At 32.3% G+C, this 8,911-nt stretch overlaps 1 pseudogene; it reads left to right on the forward strand.

Moving 5' to 3' along the window:
* The first annotated feature begins 3,599 nt into the window (after positions 1-3,599).
* Positions 3,600-6,973, forward strand: LOC145029700 (nodulin homeobox-like; annotated as a pseudogene).
* Positions 6,974-8,911: the final 1,938 nt, after the last annotated feature.

Here is an 8,911-nt window from a genome sequence, read left to right on the forward strand (position 1 = left end):
AATCAGTCTCTTCCAATTCCCGGAAGCCCATTATATGAGGAGTTTAAAGCATTTTTAGAATCAAAAAAGGAAAATATTCCTAGCTTCGCCCAAATGATCACAGATGGTGAAACCATCAACGATAATTTTGAATATAAGGAATCATCTCATAGAGATACTATTATTATCTTAGAACATAAAGATATAATGCTTTATTTTGAAAATAATGATGATCCATGGTTTTTAATGACAAGATACTTGGATACAGCAACATACGCTGGATATTCTTATAAACAAAGATTATATTATGAGAATATTTTGAAAATAACTGGATCAGTTGAATTTTCTCATTTTACATCCGGAGGTAATACCAGTGTTTACAATTTTAGCAAAGCCATTATCAAAAAGATCATATCACCTGAGGAATGGGGATTGAGTACCCTTAAAGAAAAAGAGTTTATACTCCCTCCTTCGAAGATACCAATGAAATTTACATACTGGGATTATATTGAAAGCTTTCATAAAGCCTTCCTATATGAGAACCCTCAAAGAAAACATACTTGGTTCTTTAAAGTATGTGAAAAGGTTTATAACCAAAGTAAAGATATACCAAATTGGTTCAGTAATTGGTGGATCTCATATGGCCCAAGTATAGATATTCTCCCTGAGGAACCATTTAGAAAATTATATGGGGAATGGTTACCCGTCTCTCTTAGATACCAAAACCAAGTCGTTCCTTTGAAATCAGAAGGGTTGGAAGCAATATCTTCCATGCATTTTTTGATGGAATTTTCTATTCCGTGGATTTGGAAATGGTCCCCACATGTGGATTATACTCCCTCCAAATTTCCTTCTCTACAAAGGTCATATTTTACTAAATTCTGGCCTAAAATGCTTCATAAAAATCCAGAAACAAAAATTTTTAATGCCAAGACCAGAAAAAATTCTCGGAAATAGCCTCCTCGACAGAAGCAGCCCCCTCAACTTCTCAAAAGGTCAATCTAACTAAAGAAGAAATAATCAAGTCATTCAGGTTATACTGTTCTGAATTAAAAGAAAACCTTAAAAGGTTTACAAAACATGAAAAATGCAAAAGATGAAGGTTCAAGTGAAGATATTTCAGATAATATGTCAGTTGATAACCACAGCCAAACACAATTTTTAGCGGGAGAATCCCAGCCAGATGATGAAGGATTTCCAGAAGAAGACCTCCCCATTGATTGCATGATTGACATGATTGACGAATCAATCACTCAAATAAAGAATCTTTCCAAGACAAAAAGGACAGCACCACAATAGACTCAAGGTGACAGGTGGATGGACCAAAATAAAAGAGGATGATATTCTTCCAAAATTATTGAAGACAAAGAATAATATTCGTCAGATATTATTAAAGCAAGGGAATCAAACAAAGAGTTAGTTCTACTTTTCTAAATGTTGTTTGCCAATGCTAAATGTAATAATTTAGGTTTTGTTTGTTTTTTTGTGGCCTCCGGATCTATTTAAGTAGCCTCTCTCTTATGTTTGAGACAGGCCTGGAGCCATTTCTATATTTCTCAGTTGTAATCTACTCTTGTAAAAAATCCTTCTGCAATAAATAGTTTTAAATGAAAAAAAAAAGTCCAGAAAAAAGGCAATGTCGTGTTTTAGCCCAGCTTTTATAACCACGGTGTTGTTTTAGGGCGTTTTACTCATTGACTCGCCTAGCCCGCCTGACTCTTCTAAATATTTTAAAATTTTCTTATTTTATTTTGTTTGGTCTTTAAATTTTACTCATATCGTTATGGTCCTGCATGACATGTGGTAAAAAAAAAAAAAAAAAAAAAAAAAAAAAAAAAAAAAAGAGTCCGGAGAAAAAGGCAAAGTCGTGTTTTAGCCCTGCTTTTATAACCACGGTGTTGTTTTAGGGCGTCTTACTCATTGACTCGCCTAGCCCGCCTAACTCTTCTAAATATTTTAAAATTTTCTTATTTTATTTTGTTTGGTCTTTAAATTTTACTCATATCGTTAAGGTTCTGCATGACATGTGGTATCAGAGCCATGAAATACAGTTCTTAGGGACGCTAGAAATAAAAATTGGAAACAATCTTTAATAGGTATAATAGAATCTAGTTTGTCTCATGCACCGGTATATTTTAATGTTTACCCAAATTTACAACTTTCTTTGTCTGATAAGAATATTTTTCAAGCATTAACATTAAATGTCAAAACTCATGGTTATAATTATTTACCAGGATCGGAAGTAATATGTATATGTTATCGTATATATTTTAAACCATTAAAAACGATGAATCCTAAATGTAAGAAAGTAAATAAACCTATAAATGAAACAATTTTAATAGAAAGTAATTTCGATATGTCAAAAATTACAACTAGAAAAGCCATAAAATGGGATGAAATAAAATTTCCCCAACACTGGATTTTAGAAGATAATATACCACCCACGCCTTTAATAAATAATAATATAGAAAGTATTATACAAACTTCTGATGGGGCCGTTACTATAGAATTTAACAAGGAAATAGAATATGAACACAACCTAATAAAACGAACAAGATCGGCAAGATCTTCACATTCATACATATCACCATTAGATTATAATGTATAAGTCCCCTCTACTCGTGCTTCTGTTGATATCAGAAAAATAAATAATCTAAATATACATGATGATATTGCGTATGAGGCGGAGGCATCTACTCCTTCTGAAATGAATTTTACAGTTTAATGGATTTAGATGAAAAAATAGATTTTAGCCCTGGTTCACAGGCAAGAAAAATTATTTCAGAAGAATTTTATTCAACTAAATGGACATTTTTTAAGGATTGGTTATTTAAAAATTATTCTAAAGAGGAGTTACAAGAGATACAAAATACATTTTATGAACATTTATCCTCTATAAATCAGATTATACATTTTATTCCTTGGTTTACTTATACTTTTCTACATGATATTCACAACATAGAAAGAGATTATACTCTATCAGGAGACAAGATAATAACAAGCATATTTCCACCTCAAATCCCTTTTACAATTACAAATAACAACGTTACCATAAAATTTTCAGCTTATCAAAAACTTTTTGAAGAAAAGACTCCTACTGTAGATATAAATCATATTAATAGTATGATCCAACAATTAAATTTCCATAATTTATATTCTATAATAATAGGAGAACAATTAATGGATTTACATAAAAAATAGAAAAAATAAATAGTCAGAAAGAGATAATAATAAAAAGAAAAGAGAAAGAAAAACAAATAAACGCTACTATTCAACCACCACCAAATATTACTGGTTATAAATTAAAAAACTACGATTATATGCTAGATATTATACAAGAACAAATGAAAAAACTACATATTAATACCATAAATAAAGACTCGGATGATGAGTCAGACATAGATGAGGCCCAAATAAATAAAATTAATAATTACGACAGTAAATTTGCTAGAAAGCCTGTCCAAAGATTATATTATTATCCAAGACCAAGTCCCCAAGATCTCCTACACGAGGAACAAGAATATGAAATTAGTAATAGTTACAGTGGTAAAAATGTTTATGAATGGAATCTAGATGGATATACTGAAAGACAAATATATAATATGATTCATAGAATGTTAATGTATGGCACAATTGCTAAAAATACAGGAAATAGTGATAAACAAGTAGCTAACATGCTAATTGCCAGATTCACTGGCCAATTAAAAGGCTGGTGGGACAATTATGCTGATGAAAAAACTCAACAAGCTATTCTTAATACAGTAAAAACAGAAAATGGAATAACTACTCCCAATGTGGTATACACTCTTACTTGTACCATAATAGAACATTTTACAGGAAGATGGTCAGATAATTCTGATAACATTCGTACCTTATTAAATGGATTATTTTGTAAAACTCTTACGTCCTTTCGATGGTATAAGGATACTTTTTTAAGTAGAGTTATGGAGCTTAATGATTGTAATAGTGTTTATTGGAAATCAAAATTCATAGATGGTTTGCCAAAACTTTTTGCTGAAAGAGTTAAAAACCAACTAAGAAAAGATAATACAATTCCTTACGAAGATTACACATATGGAAAATTAATAGGAACTTGTATCCAGGAAGGTTTGGCCCTATGTAGTGAAATAAAACTCAACCATCAAATAAAAACCCAACATCTTAATGAAAAAAGACAATTAGGAGAATTTTGTGATCAGTTCGGAATTGAAACCTATAAAAATAAGAAGAAACAGAGAAAAGAATTCCAACAGAAAAAAAGATTTTATAAGAGAAAACATAACGATTTTAATAGAAAAGATAAACACATAAAAAAGAAATTTATTAAAAAGGAAAATAAAAAACCTCCTACTTGCTTTTCATGTGTAAAAACTGGTCATTATGCTAATAAATGCAGAAATAAAAAAATAAAGAAACAAATTAATAATATGGATATAAGTGAGGACATAAAACTTCAATTAATAAATTTAATAGATAATTCGTCAGACGGAGAGGAAATCTCAGACAATAATTCTGATATCAACATAACAGATTATGATTCTAATTCAGATTCTGAAGAAATTGAATGTAATTGTGATAATCTAGAACAATGTTCATGTAACATGGATCATCAATTATATCTAATCCAATCTCAATTTAAAGAAGATTTAACCATAAATGTAATTAGTAATGATATTGCAGACTTATTAAAAGAAGTAAATGATCCAGAAATAAGGCAGAAGATACTAGAAAATTTAGCTATCAAAGAGTTACATACACTAAGTTCTCAAGAGCTTAGCAAGTTAATTAGGGATGCAGACAATGATACTATTCAATGGACTACCAGCACTGGATCTTCAAATCAGATCGATGTGGAAGCCCTAGCAAGAATATTGTGATTCACCTAATTGCAAAACTTTTGTCTTCTAAGAGAGATGAAGAACTCTTTAGATACTTGTTAGGTGGTATTCGACTATTACATTCCCTGTGTGATCTTGCACCCCGCAACAACAAACTTGAACAGATTTTGCTTGATGATCTGAAAATATCTGAACAGATGCTTGATTTGATCTTTTACCTAATCACTGTTCTTGCTAGCTTTAAAAAGGAAAGTCAACTTGCTCTGGTGCATTCAGCACTGTTGGCCTGCAGTCTGTATCTGTTAACAGCCTTTATTTCTTCACAATGGAATGAACTTGCACTAGTCCTTCTTGCACACCCTAAGGTTGATATATTTTTGCCTGTAGCTTTTGCTGCTGTCCACATAGACATTCAGTTTCTTCAGGTGAGGTTGTCTCAATTTACTGATACTGGCATGCGGTCAAATCTTGCTGAAGTCAACCGTCTGTGTCAGCATTGTGAAGCTTCACTTCAATTTCTTCAGTCACTTTGCCAACAAAGATTCTTTCGTGAGCGCCTCGTTAAAAATAAGGAACTATGCGGAGAAGGTGGCATACTTTTATTGGCTCATGACATCATGAAATTACCATTCTGTGAAGAATCGTATCTTATGGCTGTTGTTTCCAGGCTAAAGTCAAAAGTCTTGTCTATTCTACTGCATCTTTGTGAAGTAGAAAGCGTCTCTTTCTTGGATGTGGCTGCCAGCACTACTGCGGGTTTGACTTTAGCAAAGTCAACTATATTCCAGGTTCCTGAATTGTTGAAGACAATGTTTCGTGGAGATCTGAATGGGCTTGCTGCTTTCTCTGACAAAACCTATCCACATGGACTTCTACAACTTAATGCAATGCGATTAACAGACATTCTCTCTGATGATTCTAACTTTAGATCTTACATCACCATGAACTTTACTGAAGTTCTGACAACAATATTTTTGCTACCACATGCGGAGTTCCTGTCTAGTTGGTGCTCCTCTGAGTCTCGGCTTTCAGAAGAAGATGCAACTCTTGATTATGATTCGTTGGCAGCAGCCGGATGGGTTTTGGGTGTGCTGACATCATCAGATGTTCCGGAATCTACTTTTAATGCGTGTCGTGTTTCTCGGACTTCTTATGCGTTTCAGAGAACATCTTTACTTGTTAAAGTTGTAGCAAATCTCACTTGTTTTATTCCGGATTTATGTAAAGAGGAGAAGGATCTCTTCCTTAATACATTCCTGCAGTGCTTGCAGAAGGAAATTCGTAATTTACCATATGGAGTTTCTAATGATGCTGGAGCTGAAAAGGCTGCTGTCATTAGCCAAAACCTGCATTCCCTATTGGTTCATGCAGAATCATTAATTCCTGGATTCCTTAATCAGGATGATGTACAGTTGTTTAGGGTATTCATTTCTCAGCTGGATCCACTAATTACTCCAGAATCCAATATCGACAAAACCGAAGAGGGTAACGCTGGGAATCAAGGATCTCCAAATCCACATGGAAACGAGAACAAGGGCGTTTCTGACAATTCAGTTGTGGAAGAACTGAACCAGTTAAATATAGATCCATCTAATGCTTTAGTTAGGCAAGAACACCGGATTGATTTGCCTCAAAGTTTTAATGCTAGGGTTTTTCATGAAAGCGAAGGAGATGGTCAAAACATTGAAACAAATGGATTGGATTCAAATGGCTTGGCAAGTGAGGAAAAACAGCTGAGAAAAAGGAAACGCAACATAATGAATCACATGCAAGTAACCATGATTGAACAAGCTTTACAGAATGAGCCTGACATGCAGAGGAAAGCTGCCTCAATTCAATTATGGGATGATAAACTTAGTCTTCATGGTTCTGAAATTTCTACCTCGCAGCTCAAGAATTGGTTGAATAACCGTAAGGCGAAACTAGCACGTGCGGCTGCTAAGGATGCGTGTGTGGCTTCATGCGGGGAGAAGCAAGGTGGGGGGTCAGGAACGGACCCGGTTTCCGACACGCCGGAGAGTCCTGATGAGTTCTTTGACCAGGCTCCATCTGGTTCTGGTGGTCAAGGTCAAGGAAGTCAACACAACAGAAACTTGGAAGCCCAATATGTTATGCATACAGATGGGGAAAAGAATATGAAATACCAAAAAATTTAGACCTTCTTAATAAATGGACTATTCCTAGTATCAAGCCTAAATTCATTTATGAATTAGGAACTTTTGAAGAATTAGGTTTTATCCAAACTGTTAAAACTATAGAAGAGAATTTAACTATGAATGAAGATGACATGACAGTTCAGTTAATAACTCCACAAGATATTAATAAATACAAACATATTTATAATTACTTGCATATTGGTTTAGTGCAAATTGCTTTTAAACCATTAACATTACAAGGATTACCTGAAAGTTTTTTAGCAGTTCTTAGGGACGCTAGAAATAAAAATTGGAAACAATCTTTAATGGGTATAATAGAATCTAGTTTCTCTCATGGACCGGTATATTTTAATGTTTACCCAAATTTACAACTTTCTTTGTCTGATAAGAATATTTTTCAAGCATTAACATTAAATGTCAAAACTCATGGTTATAATTATTTACCAGGATCGGAAGTAATATGTATATGTTATCGTATATATTTTAAACCATTAAAAACGATGAATCCTAAATGTAAGAAAGTAAATAAACCATATTAATACCATAAATAAAGACTCGGATGATGAGTCGGACATAGATGAGGCCCAAATAAATAAAATTAATAATTACGACAGTAAATTTGCTAGAAAGCCTGTCCAAAGATTATATTATTATCCAAGACCAAGTCCCCAAGATGTCCTACACGAGGAACAAGAATATGAAATTAATAATAGTTACAGTGGTAAAAATGTTTATGAATGGAATCTAGATGGATATACTGAAAGACAAATAAATAATAATATAGAAAGTATTATACAAACTTCTGATGGGGCCGTTACTATAGAATTTAACAAGGAAATAGAATATGAACACAACCTAATAAAACGAACAAGATCGGCAAGATCTTCACATTCATACATATCACCATTAGATTATAATGTATAAGTCCCCTCTACTCGTGCTTCTGTTGATATCAGAAAAATAAATAATCTAAATATACATGATGATATTGTGTATGAGGCGGAGGCATCTACTCCTTCTGAAATGAATTTTACAGTTTAATGGATTTAGACGAAAAAATAGATTTTAGCCCTGGTTCTCAGGCAAGAAAAATTATTTCAGAAGAATTTTATTCAACTAAATGGACATTTTTTTAAAGATTGGTTATTTAAAAATTATTCTAAAGAGGAGTTACAAGAGATACAAAATACATTTTATGAACATTTATCCTCTATAAATCAGATTATACATTTTATTCCTTGGTTTACTTATACTTTTCTACATGATATTCACAACATAGAAAGAGATTATACTCTATCAGGAGACAAGATAATAACAAGCATATTTCCACCTCAAATCCCTTTTACAATTACAAATAACAACGTTACCATAAAATTTTCAGCTTATCAAAAACTTTTTGAAGAAAAGACTCCTACTGTAGATATAAATCATATTAATAGTATGATCCAACAATTAAATTTCCATAATTTATATTCTATAATAATAGGAGAACAATTAATGGATTTACATAAAAAAATAGAAAAAATAAATAGTCAGAAAGAGATAATAATAAAAAGAAAAGAGAAAGAAAAACAAATAAACGCTACTATTCAACCACCACCAAATATTACTGGTTATAAATTAAAAAACTACAATTATATGCTAGATATTATACAAGAACAAATGAAAAAACTACATATTAATACCATAAATAAAGACTCGGATGATGAGTCAGACATAGATGAGGCCCAAATAAATAAAATTAATAATTACGACAGTAAATTTGCTAGAAAGCCTGTCCAAAGATTATATTATTATCCAAGACCAAGTCCCCAAGATGTCCTACACGAGGAACGAGAATATGAAATTAATAATAGTTACAGTGGTAAAAATATTTATGAATGGAATCTAGATGGATATACTGTAAGACAAATATATAATATGATTCATAGAATGTTA

Source organism: Lactuca saligna, chromosome 2 (genome assembly GCF_052625555.1).
Source record: "Lactuca saligna cultivar CGN05327 chromosome 2, ASM5262555v1, whole genome shotgun sequence".
Lineage (NCBI taxonomy): Eukaryota > Viridiplantae > Streptophyta > Magnoliopsida > Asterales > Asteraceae > Lactuca > Lactuca saligna.